The sequence below is a fragment of the Canis lupus genome, chromosome 22 (assembly GCF_048164855.1).
Source record: "Canis lupus baileyi chromosome 22, mCanLup2.hap1, whole genome shotgun sequence".
Taxonomy (NCBI): domain Eukaryota; kingdom Metazoa; phylum Chordata; class Mammalia; order Carnivora; family Canidae; genus Canis; species Canis lupus.
In genome coordinates this window covers 9003817-9024063 of record NC_132859.1, presented here as the reverse complement: position 1 = coordinate 9024063, position 20247 = coordinate 9003817, and the positions used below count along the sequence as shown (strand labels likewise).

The 20247-nt window shown below is 38.4% G+C and overlaps 1 protein-coding gene and 1 long non-coding RNA gene across 4 annotated transcripts in view; one reads left to right on the top strand and one right to left on the bottom strand.

The window, feature by feature from the left end:
- The window catches only part of LOC140613872 (uncharacterized), a 148127-nt gene that overhangs the window by 9071 nt on the left and 118809 nt on the right, over nucleotides 1–20247 (bottom strand). The gene's annotated exons all lie outside the window — the stretch shown is intronic.
- AGTR1 (angiotensin II receptor type 1) overlaps nucleotides 5530–20247 on the top strand; it is a 47702-nt gene continuing 32984 nt past the window's right edge. The window contains exons 1-3 of one of the 3 annotated variants that reach the window (XM_072792350.1): nucleotides 5530–5738; nucleotides 11399–11489; nucleotides 15193–15277. The gene's annotated coding sequence lies outside the window, so the exon portion shown is untranslated. The remainder of the gene's footprint in view (nucleotides 5739–11398; nucleotides 11490–15192; nucleotides 15278–20247) is intronic. The other 2 variants (XM_072792349.1, XM_072792351.1) reach the window with 2 other exon arrangements.

Here is a 20247-nt window from a genome sequence, read left to right as displayed (position 1 = left end):
CTTAAATTCAAACTCAATTTTACAAACATCACTCATTTTTCTAGAATTTTTAATCTGAAAATCTGTTGAATTCTTTATATGGTCAAAATATATCCTGCTTGCCACCCTAAATACCTACCTTATTCTTCCTAAATACTTCATTTCTCAACACCTCCACCGTTTTAGCAATTATATAAAACCTCCTCCTTTTAAATTAAATATTCAGTGAACTTATACAACTCTTCTGTATGTCATTTCCTCTATCCCAATTAAATGATTATTAATAATGAGGTTCATAGGGGCATCGAAGTGGCTCAGTCACTTAAGCATCCAACTCTTGGTTTCGGCCCGGGTCGTACTCTCAGGGTCCTGAGATCTAGCTGTGTGTTGGGCTCTGCTCTCAGCAGGAAGTCTGTTTGAGATTCTCTCTCTTTCAAATAAATAGATCTTCAAAAAAATAATGATGTTTATAAATTTAAAACACTGATATATTACAACTCTCTTGTTGGGAATTTTATTTGTGTAGGATTTTTTTTAAATTCTTTCCTATCATCTATCAACATTTTTATTTATAGTATCAATATACTAACTTTGCTTTTTTTTTTTAGAGAGTGAAATTAATTCAATACTAAATCAATCCATCTTCACTTACTACATCTGATTTCATCTCTAAAGTTAAGAATAGCTTTATTCCTACTAGTTTTTCCCTCATTCCTCATGAACATTTAAATAAATATTAAATGTTTAATCATAGTTAAAGTCAAATATAACTTTGAGTAACAGATTCTACTCTTAGATCTTCCAAGCCTCTACAATTATGTCACATTTGCCAGTTTCTTGGATAACATTTATTGGACTATTCTTATGCTCTGGTGAGTTATAGAACCTTGCAAATGTTCATTCTCTATCTTTATAAATGAAGATAGTAAGAAATAGTAGAAAGGCTGTTTCCTTAATGATATATGAAGTTTATAACTTGGTTTTTTTAAGAGGTTACATCTGTAAAAGAATATTCAACAATGCTCTTTTGTTGTCATAGTCATATCTTTCTCTATATTCCTATAAAACTATTTAAAGCAAGGATATCAATTTTGGTAAAGTACATTGTATAAGACAGATCTATATCTTATCAAAAATATTTCTTAGAATAGTGACTATATTTGAATAATTGGACAACATACATGCTTAAATTATTGGAGTTAACTTTTTCTAAAAGCTAACTTTTAAAAAATACTAACTATAGAACAGGCTCTGTTCTATTTCCTTTACATATATTAATTAGTTTACTCCTCACTCACAATGAATCAGGTACTATTCGTACTCACACTTTAATAATAATTAAACTCAAGTACAAAAAGGTTAAAAAACTTGCTCAAGTTCATATAACTTATAAACAGAATATTGAAAATTGGAAAACCTTATTTTATGGAAAGATCTAGATGTCCACTGGTTTGGCCAACCTTTACTGTTGCCTCTTAAGAAAACAGAAAATGGACTCCAGGTCTCTAAACATCTCTTTCCATAAAATCATGCTACTTTATATTTTCAAAAACAGTCACATAAAGTTCAAGGGATTAAGTGATAACCTCTGGCAGATGTGAGTGGGAAAATTAAAAACTGGCATGTGATCTGAGTCTTTGAAGACAGCCAAGTTTTCAAATGGCAAAGGTTGGAAGGTAGTCGAGAAATGGATCAATATGGGCAAAAAACCTGAAGAGATATGAAAGGCACATCTGAGAAAATCTAAGTATAAGGTAAAAATTTTAAAAGCTGGAGAGAGAGAAATTGGAATCAAAATGAAATTCTTTCTGTAAGTTTAAACTTGACAAGGCTTAATGATATATTCTTTGAGAAAAATTTTAGAGCAAGAAAAATATAGAAAACATAGGTGTTTCTTTCCATTTTGAGTACTGTAAGTGGCCTGTGCATGAATTCCAATTTATAATCACCAGTAGCTATACGATGAATTATTTGGAAGTACTATACATAGGATAAGAGTACATGATGCGATCAGTCTTACCCAATCAATGTTCTCTCGAGACAATAAACCAAAGAACATGCAGGAGTAGATTACATTAATGTCTGCCATAGTATCCATCTCAAAAGCCTGGCTATATTCTCTTAGCAACTCTACAGTCACTAGGATGGACTCCATTTGGGAACAAACCTGAACACTGAATATTTATGTATGTTTATTAACACTTTTTTCCTCATATAAATGCCAAGTACTGACTTGTCATAAATATGAAAGAACCAACTGCACATTCTAAACCATAGGAATGCCCTAGAGTACAGGTGGCACAAGGTGGCACACTCATGTGGTTGCAGCCATTAGACTTTCAAGTTTAGTGTCAGCAAAATGTGTCCACACAGTTGTTCCTTGTTTTCCAAACAGTTTCTGAGCGAAGTTCCCTACCTTCTAGTTCACCCTGCTATGCCGATGTAACTGTTATACAAAATTCGGGTAATATACACAAACATAAAAAGCAAATATAATCTAAAGGTATCCATAAGTATGCCCTTCAAATAACCACTGTTAAAGTACAACCATTTTTTTCTATGCATATGGGTGTGTGTATATTTGAAGCTGGGTTTCAAATCCCTGTCTCTAGTCGTAAATCCTTAGCTCACCCTTTTGCACAGGATCAATGTGTTATTATATCCAGAAAAGCCAAGTGTTTAAACCATACCATTACTCAGCTGATTCACCACAATAATGATGCCATTAATTTCTTGAAAACTTTTCCTTCTCATCTGCTTGTTTCTGATGATACAATGTCCCTAAGAGCAAAGCCTACCCTTTCCAGAAGTTTCACCCAAAACAGCTGACTCTCTACTCAAGACTGGTCCTCAAAACTATCATCATTTCTAAAAACAAGGAGGAATTTAGTACAGACATGATGGTGGTTAGTGATTTATAGCACTAAGTCAATTTTAAAATATGAGGCTCTCCTGAACTTCATATAATAATTACAGAAACATTTCCAAATTTCATTCCCAGACTCTGGCATTTGGTTGTCACATTAGTTGAAAAGACTATTTTCCATTATCCCCATTGGAATTGTCTTGGTACCTTTATCAAAAATCAAGTGAGCATAATATGCTAGAATTTCTGGACCCAATTCTATCCCATTGATCTGTATACCAATCTTTACACTAATAAAACACTGTTGAAGTTATTACAGCTTCACAGTAAATTTTGAAATCAGGAATGTGAGTCCTCCAACTTTGCTCTTTTTTCAGAATTGTTCTGGATATTCTGCGTCCCTTGCACTTCTACCTGAATTCTAGGATCATCTTGTTTATTTCCCCAAAAACAGCCTATTGGGATTCTGATGGAGACTGTGTTAATCCATATGTTATATGGAGATTACTGCCATTTTCATAATATTAAGTTTTCCAATCCATGAACATAGAATGTCATTCCATTTATTTAGGTCTAATTTAATTTCTTTCAATGTTTTATGGTTTTAGAATACAAGTTCTACACTTTTCAAAATTTATTCCTAAGTATTTATTTTTTTGACCTATGGTAAATGCATTTTTTCCTCATTTCATTTTTGGATTGTTTCTTGCTGACCTCGCTTATTAGCTCTAATAGCCCTTAATTGATTCCTTAGGATTTTCTAAATATAAGATCATGTCATTTGCACATAAAAATACTTTTATTTCCTTTCCAACTTAGATGACGTTTATTTCTTTTTCTTGCCCAGCTGCCCTGGCTAGAACCTATAGCACGATTCTGAATAGAAGTGAGGAGAGACAACATTTTCGTTTTAATCTTAGATGCAAAAACATTTGGCCTCTCACCATGAAGTATGATGTTAGCTTTTCATAGATGGGTTTTACTGACTACGTTCCTTTCTAGTCCTAGTTTGTTGGGTATTTTTATCATGAAAGGATGTTGAGTTTTGTCAAATGCTTTTCCTGATTTGTTGAGATGATCCTGTGGTTTTTTGGTCCTTTAATATATTGATAGGATGTGTTGCATCCATTGATTTTGAGTAAACTAATCTTGCATTTCTGTGATAAATCTCACTCGATCATGGTGTACAATCATTTTTATATGTCACTGGATTCAACCTGTTAATATCTGTCAAGGATTTTTATCTACATTCTTGAGAGATATTTATCTGAGTTGTCCTTTCTTGTTCTGTCTTACCTGGTTTTAGTATCAGGCAATAGTGGCCTCACTGCATGAGGGAAGTGATCCTCTTTTGCGTTTTGGAGGGATCCCTGGGTGGCGCAGCGGTTTAGCGCCTGCATTTGGCCCAGGGCGCGATCCTGGAGACCCGGGATCGGATCCCACGTCGGGCTCCCAGTGCATGGAGCCTGCTTCTCTCTCTGCCTGTTTCTCTGTCTCTCTCTATCTCTCTGTGTGACTATCATAAATAAATAAGAAAAAGAAATTTAAAAAAAAAGACAAATTTTGCGTTTTGGAATAGCTTATGAAGAAATTCTATTAATTCTTCCTTAAATACGTGGTCATATTTTGTTCGTTAACTTTTTCTATTTTTTTTTTAAGATTTTATTCATTTATTCATGAGTGACAGAGAGAGAGAGGCAGAGACCCAGGCAGCTGGAGAGGCAGGCTCCCTGCAGGGAGCCCGACGCGGGACTCGACCCCAGGTCCCCAGGATCGCGCCCCGGGCTGAAGGCGGCGCTAAACCGCTGAGCCACCGGGGCTGCCCACTATTTTTTTTTCTACTTTTATTTTTTTTAATAATAAATTTATTTTTTATCGGTGTTCCATTTGCCAACATACAGAACAACACCCCGTGCTCATCCCGCCAAGTGCCCGGCAGTCGCCCGCTCCCCTTCCTCCACCCCTAGCTGGTTTCCCGGTTAGCCGTGCAGCTCTGAGCGCCGGCCCCAACGCGGAGGCCGTAGATGTCCACCCTTTCAGCGCCTGAACCTCAAATCCATCTATGCAGTGATCCACGACAGGATGGCCAAAGCCGGAGTTCCAGGAAGGAGACGTCGGCTCATTCCTCCTTAAAAAGTTCTCCCAGTCGAGCGCGGGCGAGCGCCGGGGGCAGCCCCGGGCCGTGAGCGCGCCCCGCCCCCGCCCCCGCCCCCGCACCCGGCCCCCGCCCGGGCCTCGACCCCCGCGGGCAGCCCCGGAGCCCCGCGCCCCGCGCCCCGCGCCCGGGGATGCTGCGCGCATCCCCCGCCTGCGCCCGCGTCTGGAGGCGGGAGGCGGGAGGCGGGAGGCCGGGTCCCGGGGGCGGGGCGGGGCGGCCGGGAGAGGATGCTCGGCGGGGCCTGGGCCGCGGCACCTCCGGGGCGGCGCCGCCCCTCGCTATAAACCCGGGGCTGCCGGGTCGCCGAGGACTGCAGCGCCTGGCAGCGGGGCCCGCGGCCGCCGGTACCGGTGGGCGCAGCGCGAGGACCCGGGGAGCGCCCCGGAGGGCGGGGGCGGGGACCCGACGGCGGGCGGGCGCTGGGCGGCTGCGGGCACCGCGGAGACGCCCCCGCACCCACCCGCACCCGCACCCGCACCCGCACCCGCACCCGCACCCCCACCCCGCACACCAGGCGAGGGGCGCAGGGCTGCGGGGACCACCGGGGGCTGTTCGCCGCGCGGCCCCCGGATCTCGTTCCGAGTCGACCAGACCCTTCGGAGCCACAAGCGCGGACTCCGCGGGACCGGGATGCAACCAGGAAAACTTTCTTCCCGAGGCTTTTAGCCGCATCTCCAGGGCGAAGCCGGCGTGAGTCCTGCGGGGCGTCCGTTTAAAAGTTGTGCTGCTTCTCAGGTGAAGTTCCCGGCGCCCCCGCCCCCCCGCCCCGCGGCCCCGGCAGCTCGTGTCCCCCCGAGCCCGCCGCAGGCCGACTGGGGGCCCTCGGAACTGCACTGGGTCCCCACCTGGAGCTCACTCCCCCGCCCTCAGCTGCCCCCGGGGGCCCTCTGGTTCCTCAGACCCGCAAGGGCACAAGCCTGGGCGTCCCCACGGCCCGACCCCCACGGCCCTGGCCGGCACCTCTGGAACGGAGGCGGGGTTTTAAGAGCAGCTCCTGTTGGCTGCTCTCCTCCACCGCCTACCTAGAACCCCATTCCCCGGCCACCCCCCCCCCCCAGCCTTCTTCTCCCCAAGACCTCAGCAAGTCTCTCCCAGGGCCTCTCCCGCCCCGCCGCTTTGGGGCACCCAGTAGAGACCCCCCGCTCTTGAACCCACCTGGGGCTGCTTTGCCTCCTCTGCTTCCTGCTGGGGCATCAGACTGCTGCGACTGGCCCTCAGAACCCCTCTTCTCAGTGGAAGTCTGGGTGCCCATGTTCCCCCGGGATCAAATTTGGGACTTGGCTACATTTATTTCTAGTGTCATTCAGACAAGAGAAAAGTAACAGGGAGGGACGCGAGAAATCTGGGACCCTACTGCTCTGTCTTAGGACTTTGTTGAGCAACTCGTTTCTCCCAAAGGTGCCTTGTCCCCAACATCGTTCGGTAGATACCGGCTGAGTGGCCTGGGTCCCCAGGCGTTTACTGCCTGTAGCATAAGCTGTGACCGTTTTGTACGTTTTCTCTGCGGCACCGTCTGCTTCCCCGTGTGCTGTGGAGCGTCCCTAGCTCTAGAGGCCCCGCTGGATCATCTCTGTTTAGGCTGTTCTGCATTCTAACCCGTCCCACGCAGACAGTGCAGGGGGGAGCACAGGAGCCCGACCGAGAGACCCCCTTAAATGGCCCTGTACTCTCAGCAGAGTATTTCACAGCTCTGAACCTCAGGCCCCAGGCCATCAGGTTCCCTCCAGTGAGTGATGAAATCCCTTGATTCCTTTTGTTTCCTAGTGAGTTGCTTAAAAAATAGTACTCTAAAATAATTACCCTTTTAGCCCATGTGTGGGACCCTCAACACTCTCTAAATAACCCCCCTGGTAAATTATCTGTTCTGGAAAATCATTAAGTTTCCAAGGCTGGTTCCAAAAGTCCATACCCCCCCCCCCCACACACACACACCCAGATTACAGCTGGCAGTTCCCAAAACCTGGTTCCATGGTTCAGGGAGTGTACCCCCGGTGCCAGTTCTCAGCATTTGTTAGAGTTTCACAATTATTAGTGTCATGTCTGTCATCTACTCTGTCTCTCCCTTTTTATTTCTGACTTCATTGTTTTTTGTGCCCATCACGAAGCCTCCATTTCTGGTAAATCTCCTTTCTTTGACCATAAGCTGAATCAAATGCTCCAATGTCCAACTCAGAAGCAAACTGGTTTCCTTCCACTGGCTCCAGTGACACCAAAGGAAGACTTCTCTTCCTTGAGATGTAGAAAATGTCTTGAGTCACCGTTGCTTTGCCAACGCTGTCCGTCCCAAGAGTTCTGAGCTTAAAGCTTTCCTGTCGCTCTTTAACCCTAGTTCAGTGTTCAAAAGGGAAAGAATATGGATTGTTCAGGTTTCTTACACTGTGTTTCCTTTTTTTTTCCCCTAGTTTGAGGTAAGAATGTGTGTGTGTGTGTGTGCACGCACGCACACGGGCACACGTGTATACACATTTTTTGGTTTGTTGCTGCTGCTTATTACTTTTGTTGTGACTATCACTGATTATTTACCCTACACAGGAGGGAAAATAGTGGAAGAAAATTTAATCTGCTACTTAACCAAAGCCCAGGTAAAATACTTAGCTGAGGGAAGCCTAACACCAATAGTTTAAATGCACGACGCACGTTTTCTATAGTTTGATCTGTGCCACTACATCCTTTTCAAGCAAATAACAGATTTGCTGTATTTTGTTTTCAGATTTGTTACAGGGACCTAGACCAAGTCCTATAACACGTGCATGTTTTGGCTGCCTGATGCAGGCTCCCATCCATTAGCCTCACACTCATTCGTTTACCTAGTGCTCTGACTGCTTGGCCATAACTGGGCTGTGCCAGTGTCCCAAGTAAGCTAGCCAATTAAGAATTTTATTTAGATATTTGAAGTAAATCCAAATGTTTCAAAGATTAGAAAGCTGTCTTAAAGACACACTGTGGCAAATAACAAATATAGAGCCAGATCAACAAACTGTGACAGAGCAGTCAAGGCCAGGTTGGGAATGCTCTTCTCCCATGCTGTCTAGTAAACTGGACAAATCACCTTTTAAATTCATCACCACTGAAAAATGCTATTATTTTTCTTCAAAATAGTTCTATGCCTTCCCTTCCAAACTGCCTACAGTCGTTGGATTCCCTGGTTTGTGTTCCTTGTCATGTAGTTACTTATTAAAATAGTATATCAAAGTTCCCATGAGCGAAAGTAAGTTTTGTTCCATTTCCAGCCTGAATTTAGCTGTCATTTTATATTTTTCTATTTTATTCATTATATGAACTTTAGCTACCAAAATTCAACTTTTCAGCAGCTTAATATATAAAATATATCTTAAATCAAGGAGGTCTATAGGGACTTAAGGTAATATTCAACTGATTTGGCATATGATGACCATTATCATTTTAAAGCTCTTAAATACATGCAAAATAAATCACAGCAAACACCACACACACACACACACACACACACACACACACACAAACTAAAAAGCTATACATGAACTATACATTTGCCAAATGTTTTATTATTCAGTGGTCATTTTAATGACACATTTGACAATTTGAAATAGAAAATAAAGTATATATCTAGAACTGTCATAGAAATGACAAGTGAATTTTAATAGTAGGTGCATTAACATTGAAAGTTTTGCTATCTGAGTTTTGATTCTCTGTAGCAGATGGTCACAAGGAAAAAAATTCCCTTGAATGTTAAAATCATCTTTCAAATATTTTACTAACATAGGTCACTATATGCTATAAATATTGTATGACCACTATATTTTACATTATTCTTACAGACCAGTTTAGAAGAGTTTTTGTCGTATTTGTCTGGCTCCTAAGTAGATGCATCATCCGAACGTCTTAAATAGAAATAAATGTCTAGATTTGCAGTGATTATTATACTTTCCTTCCTATATCTAAGAATATTTTAAATTGGGTTGCTAGGCTCACATTTAATTAATTTTTTAAAATTTAATAGTTTATAAAATGGGTGAAGAAATGGATATGCTTTGTTTTTCCTAATCACATTGTGCCTTCATATTCTAAGTCCTAAGTCTAAATGTCCCTAAAATTTAAAATCATAGAATTAGTAATCATTCAGTTTGGGTCAAGTCTTACGTGATTTCTTATTCATTTTATACGCGTATAAGCTGCTTTATTCTTCACCAAATGATGTTAAAACTTATTTAGATCAGTGGATTTAAGTACTTTGAACGATTAACTTCAGAGTAAGAATACTGAAGAATACATACATGATTGTGTACTTGTCTTTATTTATTTTTTTTTTTTTATTTGTGATAGTCACAGAGAGAGAGAGAGAATGAGGCAGAGACACAGGCAGAGGGAGAAGCAGGCTCCATGCACCGGGAGCCTGACGTGGGACTCGATCCCGGGTCTCCAGGATCGTGCCCCGGGCCAAAGGCAGGCGCCAAACCGCTGCGCCACCCAGGGATCCCGGTTGTCTTTAGATATTTACCAATTAATATTAATCAAGTTTCCTCTATCCACCTTGGAAAACAAAGAATTACATGTATGAAATGTATCAGCAATAATAGAAGATACTTACAAAGGAATACTATGTGTTTGAGTGATATTAGCTCCTTAAGGACACACTAAAGTATAAAAATGGTCTTTGCCCTAGAGAGATGTTGGTCAAGCTGAATACATATTTGGATATGAGTCTCTCCAATCATCTCAGTGCCACTGGAGTGGGAAGCCATTTTAAACCAAGCCTCCTTCTGTCCTATTTTTCAGACCAAGTGGAATGTCTAATGTGGTCACATTGTTTGATTCCATAATAACCACCCCAACTTTCCCTTCCTTATGGGAGTATACCTCCTTTGATACTATATGTGCCACATCTAATGCATCCTTGTATTCTATTACTAAATGTTCCACAAATCACTTTCTTGCTTGTTAGTTCTTTTCAGCTAAAACCATGGAAACTGTTTTTTTCCATGAAAATTAAAATCAAAAATACATTTTTCAGATACCTATATTTTAGAAGAGATACACTAAAGAGAAACCATTTTTCTAACCTCATTTGGGTATAGAATCCTATTGCACACAATAAAATGACTTGAAATTGATGTTTTACTAACTGGGGGAACTATTAGTACTGTTTTTTAGTCTAAAGCTGTAAAGACAAGGGGAAAGTGGAGGAAAGAGTAAGAAAAGGAGAAACAGAATAAAAGTTGAAATAGCAAATCAATAGTTCTTTAAGTATTAGGGAAAAGGTAAGGCAAGCATATTACAATCACCTGGGAGGCATGCTAAATCTGTATATATTGTCTATACTTTCCTTATTCCCATTTCCCCTACTGAGAATCGCTGTGTTGTAAATTGGGAGCAGCCATCCACAATTACCTCAAGTGTCGAGGCAAAGACCAGCATCGTGGGCATCATGTAGAAACTTGTTAGAAATGCAGACTTCCTAACTCCACCCAGACCCACTGGATAAGAATTTTCATTTTAACAAAATCCTCAAGTGATTCAGATGCACAATGAAGTTAGAGGAGTCCAAGTGTACAGCACCTAGGTCTTGTTCAGAATGATTACCTAGAGGTTATTTTATTGGCTTTTTAATAGACTAGCATTTTTACCTAACGCTAACATTTATTGAGCACAGACAATATATCAGACACAATGTTCAGCCTTCAATATTGTTTTTATTTAAGCCTCACAACTTCCCTATGAAATAGGCACTGCTTTATCCTCATTTTATAGATTAGGATACTGAGTAATAATGGGAGAAGTAAGGGATACTGAGACATAATGAGATTAATAACTCACGCCAATGTGGTAAATGATAGAGTTAAGATATAAACAGGAATTTTGATTCCTGTGCTCTTTAGCTGACACCCCACACCGTCTGCTCTACATTAGGTTGCCTGCTTTTTATTTGAGAATTTATTTTATATTACAATTTGAAATCAAGTTCTGTTTCTCTCATAGAAAAAACGTGATCTATTCCATTTCAGTTGTTGCATTTGCCTGTCACCTTACCTTTAAGTGCAATAATGAAGAATTCTAGAAATTCCTTCTTTAGTTGGAAAATAAATACTAAAACTATGACAGCTCATTATGTAAAACTTAAGGTTTTATATCTCTATTTTTTTCTCATAACTTACTAAAATTTACTCTTTTTACCTTTTGGTGTTCTGATTCTATAAAGAAAAATTTTTCTTTTAAGTAATTCCCTACCTATATAAACTATTCAACCTTCCAACTCAAATTATATACCACTCTTTTCAGCTTTAATATAAACATTTATCTACAAGCATGGTTCACAAAACTAGATGAACATAGTTACTAACCAGTCTGCAAGCAAATGGTGGCTTATTTTAAAGCCAGTGATTCTCCAAATGACTGAACCTCTGAACAATTTCTTCTAGTGCATGTAGATTCTCTGAGAGCTGTCAGTTGGATCTGGCCAAAAGCCTGTTGTTCTGACAAGGGCTCATTGATGTTGGTCAAAAGACTGAGGTGAGTCTGGGTTCCCTGTGATGATGTTTGAGAGGAGAGGTGTGTCAACAGGACTTAGCAGCTACAATTTTCCCAGTGATAAAGGGACATCCTTGGGAGATGGAACTTCACCAGCTGCTTAGATCTGGAAGTTAGGGCAGCACTTAAGAGTACAGTATCTAATTTATAACTTACAGCTTAGGACACAGTCAACCCAGGGCTGCCATAATGCCAAGTTGTAGGGGCCTGGCAGGGCGGTAGTGCCCAGGAGATATACTGCACATAGCAGCAGTTTCCTAGAGCTAATAAATGATAAAATGCCAGTGATTCTCTTATGATCCTTTACAGTCCTGACGGTCTCACTGAGCCCAAATATTTGTGACTCTGGCTGCACAAGAATCTACATCTGTTTTTTTTCTGAAATAAATTGAAAAACAAGGCATTTCTTCTGGTAAACTTCATACATTTGTACTTTTATCATCACTTTTGACCCAAACTCCTTTTATTATCCAATTCAAATGCATTCTACATGCTTCTAAATCTGTGTAGTATGCCACTAGAACAGGAATGTTCCATTAACCCAGCTTTAGTAATCTTTCTGTTCAAATGATGTCACTTCACATGAAACACATTGTACCATGATGGATCCCAGCCCTTCACCTTCACACAGTTAATTGCTGCCACTTTATCAGGAATGGAAAAGAATCTGATGTGATCCCTACGTAATGATTTCTTGAGTATGTTCTGGCATTTAATCTTCTAGTTTAATAGAATAAATTTTTGAGAGAAACACAAATCTATTTCTTTGAGTTCCTATTAGATTAAACCATATGATGGGACATTATATAGTCATTTTTACATAGTTAATAATATTTAATGGCAAGGAAAGATAATCATAAGTGAGTAGAGCAATACCTAAAACATAAATCATGACTGTGATCCAGTGTGTGTGTGTGTGTGTGTGTGTGTGTGTGTGTGTGTGTTTGATAGATTCTTGTCAGGTTGCCATTTGGCCTTACTTGGGTCATTGGTGTTCTAATGAAAATAGTTATATTAGTACTGATTTGTGATTAAAGTCACTGATATATTTTTTAAATAGCTGCATCTTTGTAGAACAGATAAGACTAGGAAAAATATATAACAATCTTAAAAGCTTTGGAGAGTTATTAAGATCAAGGCTAAGATCAAAAGTTACTTTTTTCTTTCCCCCTTTTTTGGTATGCGCTTTCAAAATCGCTATTACTTTTTTAATCCTTACTTTCAGTTTGTCTCAGAATTTCTATTACTTTCCTTCCAACTAACTCTAGATTTCAGATCTTTAGACAACTGCTACTCACTCTGTAGAGAATGATACTGGCAAATCTAACCTTTTCTCTGTTTTTGTTTTTGTTTTTTCCCCCTAAGGTACAGTAGTGCTTTATAGGAGTTCGCAAGGTTTTATACCATGGTGGTATTTTTCTAAGAGAAATAATCTTGTGGGAAATTTCTTTTTCTATAACAACAAAACCACTGAAATACTGGGATAAAAAGAGATTTTTCTAATGCCAAAAACATTCCATATAACAATGTTATAGTAAAGTCGGTATACGTTGTGTTTTAAAAAGTAACCTATACTATACCTATAGCCATCTTGAATCTCTTCAGTTTTACAAAATTTCTTTCTTAAAAATGTCCCCCAAATCCATAATGAAAAACATCGGTTAATGTGGCTACATAAAAATATCAAAATGATCATAAAGGAAAAAGACCCATAAACAAAGTCAGAAGATAAACAGGAACTTGGGAAAGCTATTTGCCATATTCTATATTGTAAATGCCAGTTTCCTTAATATAACATGAGCTCTTTAAAATGAGAAACAGTGAACAACTCAGTTGAAAAATGAGCAAAGGGTCATTACTAGGCAAACTAGTAGAATAACTACAAAAAATAAGAAAACAACAACAAAAAAGCTCTCCCTCATTCATAACTAAAGAAATGCAAATCAAGACAAATATATACTTTTCATTTATCAGACTGAAAAAAATTTTGAGATTTGATATAAGCTAGATTTTTAGGATCATAAATTGGTATAACCTATATAGAGGACATTTTTCAAGTATCTCTCAAAAATGTGGATTATACAGTTTACTTCAACAATCATTTTGAAACTTTTCTGATACATAGTTTAGAAATGCCTATGTAAAAACAGGATCATTGAGGCCTATTCTCAAGCAGCCCAAAAGGGAAACTGAAAAAATAAAACCATAAAACCCATTAACAGGGGGCTAGTTGAATAAATTTTCATGTGTCAGTGCAATGAATGAAATACTGTGTAGTGGAGCACCTGAGTAGCTCAGTGGTAGAGGTCTGCCTTTGGCTCAGACTATGATCCAGGGTTCTGAAATCAAGTCTTGTATCGGGGTCCCCGCAGGGAGCCTGCTTCTCCCTCTGCCTATGTCTCTGCCTCTCTCTGTGTGTCTCTCATAAATAAATAAATAAAACCTTAAAAAAAGGAATACTATATAGTCATCAAAATAAATGAGGCAGATATATGGATACAGTATAAATAGCTCTAACCATATTAAATTTAACCAAAAAAAGCAAAGAACAGAATAGTATGATGTGTAAAATGAAAAAAATGTGGATATATACATTTGTATGCATGTGTATCCTTTTTAAAAGTCGTAAAAGGATACATATGAAACTGTTAGTAGTAAGTACCTCTAGGAAGTGGATCTGAAAGACCATTACAGAAAGCTAGGAGACATGTACTTTTATTTTTATACTCTTTTATAGCTTGACATTGATATCGCAAGCATGTATCACTACAATGAAAAATAAAAACAGAAATACAGAAAAAAAGATCTTTTAAAAAGATTTTTTTTTCAGGATGCCTGGGTGGTTAAGCATCTATTTACCTTCTGCTCAGGGTGTGATCCCGATCCGGGGATCAAGTCCTGCACTGAGGTCCTTGCAAGGAGCCTGCTTCTCCTTCTTTCTGTCTCTCTGCCTCTCTCTGTGTGTCATAAATAAATAAATAAATAAATAAATAAATAAATTCCTTTTTTTTAAGATTTTCTTTATTTATTCATGAGAGACACACACAGAGAGAGGGAGGGAGGGAGAGAGAGAGGCAGAAACACAGGCAGAGAGAAAAGAAGCAAGCTCCTTCACTCAAGGAGCCTGATGTGGGACTCGATCCTGGGTCTCCAGGATCACGCCCTGTGCTGAAGGCAGCTCTAAACTGCTGAGCCACCTAGGCTGCCGAATAAAATCTTTTCTTTTTCCCAATAAAATCTTAAAAAAAAAAAAGATTTTTTTCAATTCTGGTGCAATAACACTTATATAGGTTTGTATTAAAAAGAATCATTTATCAAAGTTTAACTGTAGATTCACAAGTATCTAATCTATTTTATTTCTTATATTAGTAGTTACGTCTACAGAAGTATCTTAAATAACATTGCACTATTTTACCCGAAAACATTGTTTTTTCTCCTCTAGTGCGTATCTACAAGGGAATGGGGAAAGATGCTGACTATAACCAGGAAGAGGATGAAATTCCATGACAGACTGCCACTTAGCACAGCCTAACTCTACATAAGGACAAATATATCCTTGATAGGGACCAGATGATTTCATTCCCTTTAAAAATACATTTAAGATATAGTGTTAATAGTTACTTTGTCAATTAAAAATGAAAATCTGACCTTATTTAGTGAATCACATTAATCTTTTTCTTTCCAGATTTAATATATGATAAATTGGTCGAAAATGTCTGAGTTCTCATCTGAATAAGACGCAAAAGCCATCCCACAAGTTCTGCATCCAGGTAAAATGTCTTACACCTATAGCACTGTATCTGTCAGTGGTTTTTCTCTAATGTGTCAACAGTGGAGGTAGCACAAGAAGCCATATACACACTATTCTTTAGTGACAGAAACAGGAAGCAGAAAAGAATGTAATCCAGTCTTATCCCTTATATGCACCTTAAGAACATATTTACTTATGTAATTTTAAATGTCAACAATGTTAGAATTATCATGATATTCCTGTATTGATATAAACCATGTGAGAGATTTGTAACCCCTTGGCAAGGATTTCCATGGGTGGATTGTTCTTCAAACTAGGGCTTTAAGAGAACCAGGGAGGAAATGACTGTCCTCTCCTCAGCCACCCAATGGGGGATTTGAGCTCTATGAAGCAATCACTTCCAGAAACATGTGTCCAAAGACCATAAACCTTGAAACTTGACCTGTTCACCTTCAGAAAATACAGATGTCTCTGAGTCTCATTCTTATAAAAGTTTCTCTTGCTACAGTAAGATACAGGTAAAAAGGCTATGTGGAATTGGAGACATAGTCCAATTTTAGTCCCCCTATGGTCTAGTCCTCTACTAGGCATGAATCCCTATGGAGTCATGAAGCTAGGTGTTATACTCAGAACCTGAAAGGGCAGTGTTGGTAATCAGGGACTTCTCTGTCCATCCATTTCCTATCACATGGCCCTGCCTGATATTTTTCATAAAATTCCTGGGTTTTCCAGATCAAAAGGTTTTTTTTTTTTTTTTTTTTTTTTGATCCTGACAAAAACTCAGCTCAAGGAACAAGCCCTTAACCTCCTGAATTAACAAGGGAGACACTCCCTGGTCCCTCCAGGGAGAATAAAAAGAGTAGCTTGTCCCCTTCTGAATATTTTGTGATTATATTTTATCAAAGCAAAAGAAAGATAGGATAGGTGGTAACTGGGTAGACAAATGTTAGAGGTGACTTTATTCTTTGAGTCATTGGCAAATAGGAAATAGTTGCTGTAAGGCACTCCATGGTGGTGTTAGGAAACCGTTTAAGATTGCTTTAATCTTGGAGACAAAAAACAGTAACATTCTACAGAGTTTTGTTACTGGAAATCTTTAGGTTGGGGGGTGTTCTTGTTTTTTTGAGGTGTCGTTAAGCTTAGAAAGCTGGGCTGTACATGTTTTCAGCAAAAATCCAGCCCTAGAAAAAGTACATTGAAATATATGTTCTTAATAGGAAGCTTTATTTTACATCCTAAGAGAACTGAACAGAAGGAACTCTTTGTCCATAATTCCCCATCACCCTTATAATAGAAGAAGCAAGGCAGTAATCCAGGGAGGTTCCTGATGGAAATAATTTTATGAACATCCTCTCTTCCTTGTTTTAGAAGCCCTCAATTTCTAACATTCACACATTTGTAGCAAGACTTTCAGAATAGTATGTTTTGCTTACAAATAACAAAACTGAAAAAAAGAACACTATAAAATCTTAAGCCTTTTCAAACCATTAAGTTGCAGATGAATACGCAAAACACGCTTAATTCGAAGAAGTTATCTTTCGGTTGGTAAAGAACTGATGCTATACCAATTCTGCTACTAACTAGCAACTTTGCTTTTGGTCTCTTGTAAAATAATCTCCAAGGCCCCATCCCAAACCATGGGCACTTACTGAAATACAAAAGGTGTGTTCAGACCTTCTGAACATTAGAGAGTCCATTTTACCAACTTAACAACTAAAGAACTCTGATCTCTTATTGATTTAAACCAGTAATGTGTAAACAGCATTTCAGAGCTTGTTTTATAGGACCAGAGGAATTTAAGGCGGAATCTATTTATGACAAATGAGGAAAACCAGGACATTTAGAAGAATAAATAAAGACTATATTCAGTGGCTTAAAATCTGTAGCCTTGCACTGTCTGGTGTGGTAGTCATGTGCCATGTGTGGCTATTCAAATGTAAATATAAATTAACTCTAAATGAAATTAAAAATTCAGTTCCTCAGTTATACTAGCCACATTTCAAGTATTCCAATAGATACATGTAATTAGTGGCTACACTGCTGGACAGCAAAGCTTTACAACATTTCTATCACCATAGAAAGTTCTATGATACTATTGCTATTAGTAACTTACTAATAATTGTAGTGGAATTCCATTGTTATTTGGAAGGAATTTTTTTTGCTCTTTTAAACTTATTTGGAAATGTTAAAGTATTTTTTAAATTCCAATTTTTTTCAGTTGTAGGATATCTAGTATATAGTTCTCACAGTGCTTTTGTCTTTTTCCTATTTATTTGCATATTAAAAATACATGGAATTAAGTATCTTATGTCTCTTCTAAAGTTAGAGGTTCTCGTTTTCTTAAAAATCGTGAGAAGAGGTACATGCAATTATATTGAACTAATATATAGCTGTTGGGTTTTTTTTTACCTGCATCACTGACATCTCCAATCCACTGACATCTTGGAGACAAGGCACCTCTTAGTCCCCCTATGGTCTAGCCCTCTACTAGGCATGAATCCCTATGGAGTCATGAAGCTAGGTGTTATACTCAGAACCTGAAAGGGCAGTGTTTTGTTTATCTCCAAGTAAACAAAACTAGAAAAGATATAGGTCATTTCTAAAAACCTACATTTTTTTTTATTCTTTATATTCCGTGAGGTTTTTTTTTTTTTTCTGCAGTGATAGATAGGTCTCAGTTGTATTGACGTAAGTACAGATGACTTAATGTTTTTTCAGAAATTGGAGAGCCAAGCAAAATAAGTATTAGATGACTTATTTCTTTTTTTTTTCTGTTTTTATAGAAATGTACAAGGTGCTAGAAGTCTCTGGTTTTGTTTCCAAATTATATGTATCACAGAGAACAGTAGTTTTTCAATTTTTAATTAATGTAATCACTACATGTTATATAGTATATTCTTAAAGTTCTTAGTCATCATTTTTCTACTAATATGATCCCATTATTAAAATGTCAGTCTCCATTACTTTCTAGTCACTTATACCTAGTAGTTCAAATCCATTTGGTTCCTGGACTAATGGTTGTGTGTTACACAGGCAAAAAATTAAAAACAAACTTGTCTTTGAGTCATTGAAGCATCAAGGGTTTGAAACAGCTATATAACTAACTATGAGAAAAGCATATACATATCTAGCCTATATTCCCCTTACACATGTAATAGCGTTATTTTTCGATAAAAGCATATATAATAGAAGTTTGTACCCAGTTTAGAATTATCAAGTATAAATCCTTGAATCTTACCAATGGAAAAAAAGCAAAGTAAAGGGTACTCATTTGAGTGGTTGTTCTTTCAATTTTTTTTATATATATAATTACTAATAATACTAATATTATAGTATAATACTAACATATATATTATAACTTTCTTTTTAGAGTAACAAGTTTACCTTCAATTAAGCCATTATCCACAGTATATCTATAGAAACACTGTTCCTAGGCTTGAAAATAGAGCTAGATATGCTTAGCTCATAACTGACTGTATAGGAGACTCAAATTTAGGTTACTGTTAATATTTTTAATAATTAAAAGAGCTCAGAGAATTAGCATCAAAATGTGGAGACTGTTTTGCTGGCAGGGAGAACTTTTGACTAGTACTAAAAATATTGTCATCCTTCCCGTTCAACTAGTCATTCCTTTTTTAAAAATATTTTATTTATTCATGAGACAGAGAGAGAGAGAGAGAGAGAGAGAGGCAGAGGCAGAGGGAGAAGTAGGCTCCATGCAGGGAGCCTGATGTGGGACTCGATCCCGGGTCTCCAGGATCATGTCCTTGGGCCGAAGGCAGGCACTAAACCATTGAGCTACCCAGGGATCCCAACTAGTCGTTCCTTTTAAGACTTTTAGGAAGACTTAGATGTATCGGAATCATTTTTTAAATTCCAGAAAGGTGTAGGATAGCTTAGAAACGTAATAACACAGCACAGACCTTGTGGAAGGTAACCAATTACCTGGAACTAGGTCTTGGGCACCTTTCCAGAACTTAAACAAATGCTGTGGAGCCCTGGGACAACAGAAACAATGTCATACTGCGAGTCCAAAATCCAGTCAGGAGCAGCTTTCCTCCTCCTCTCATCCAGGCAAGGCCAAAATATTTCTACACACAACATAGGTCACCATAGAAAGCAAACAGAGCTGCAGTAGATAAAACCAGGCAGTGGGTAAAGGCTGTCTCTTAACATAGACCTTGAAACTTGGCTCCTCAGTGATGTTCCCAAGTCAAAGAGGAAGAACAGATTAGGTATTTCATTACTTCTGGTCCCTCTAGGATGGTCGGTGTACAGAGCCTGATGAAAACAATTGCCTTAACAGTGTAAAGCAAGAAGTCCAAACTGCTTTGACAATGTGAAAGCAATGTAAATTTGAGTCACCAATGACAACAGTGATATATGTAATACTAATAGGTCAGCCATATTTTATTCAACTCTAAGCCACTAATAAATGCTAGTCTTTGTTTTACATAGAACATGTTTATTTATACACAACGGAACAAATAAGGAGCTTTGGAAACGGCCTGATTTGTGAGAACTCTTGCCCAGAACACATCAGCTTGGTGGGACAATTGAAGTAGTAGTAGGCTCCCCCTGGATTTCTGCTAGAATTTAGATTTAATTAGATGGATGACGTAGAACATACCATCTGAATTAAAGAGTAAGAAATAGAATATGTTCCAATTAAATAAAGGAAAATTCATACTATGAATAAAACAATAAATGTCAATATATTAAAATTTCTATTTTAGCTACCTTAATATGACAGATTTAACAGACCTAATTTAATATCTTAAAATGAAGAGATCTATGTAACCTATTTTATGATTTTTATCTTCTTAGGAAGATGCTTGACATCTTTAATTTTCATATTTAATCAATTTTTTTCTGCATTTAGTTTCTATGGTGTCACTATCCATCAACCCATATTGGTTGAGTGTATATATATATATATATATATATATATATATATATATCCCAAGAGAAAGTAATTCTGAAATCCTC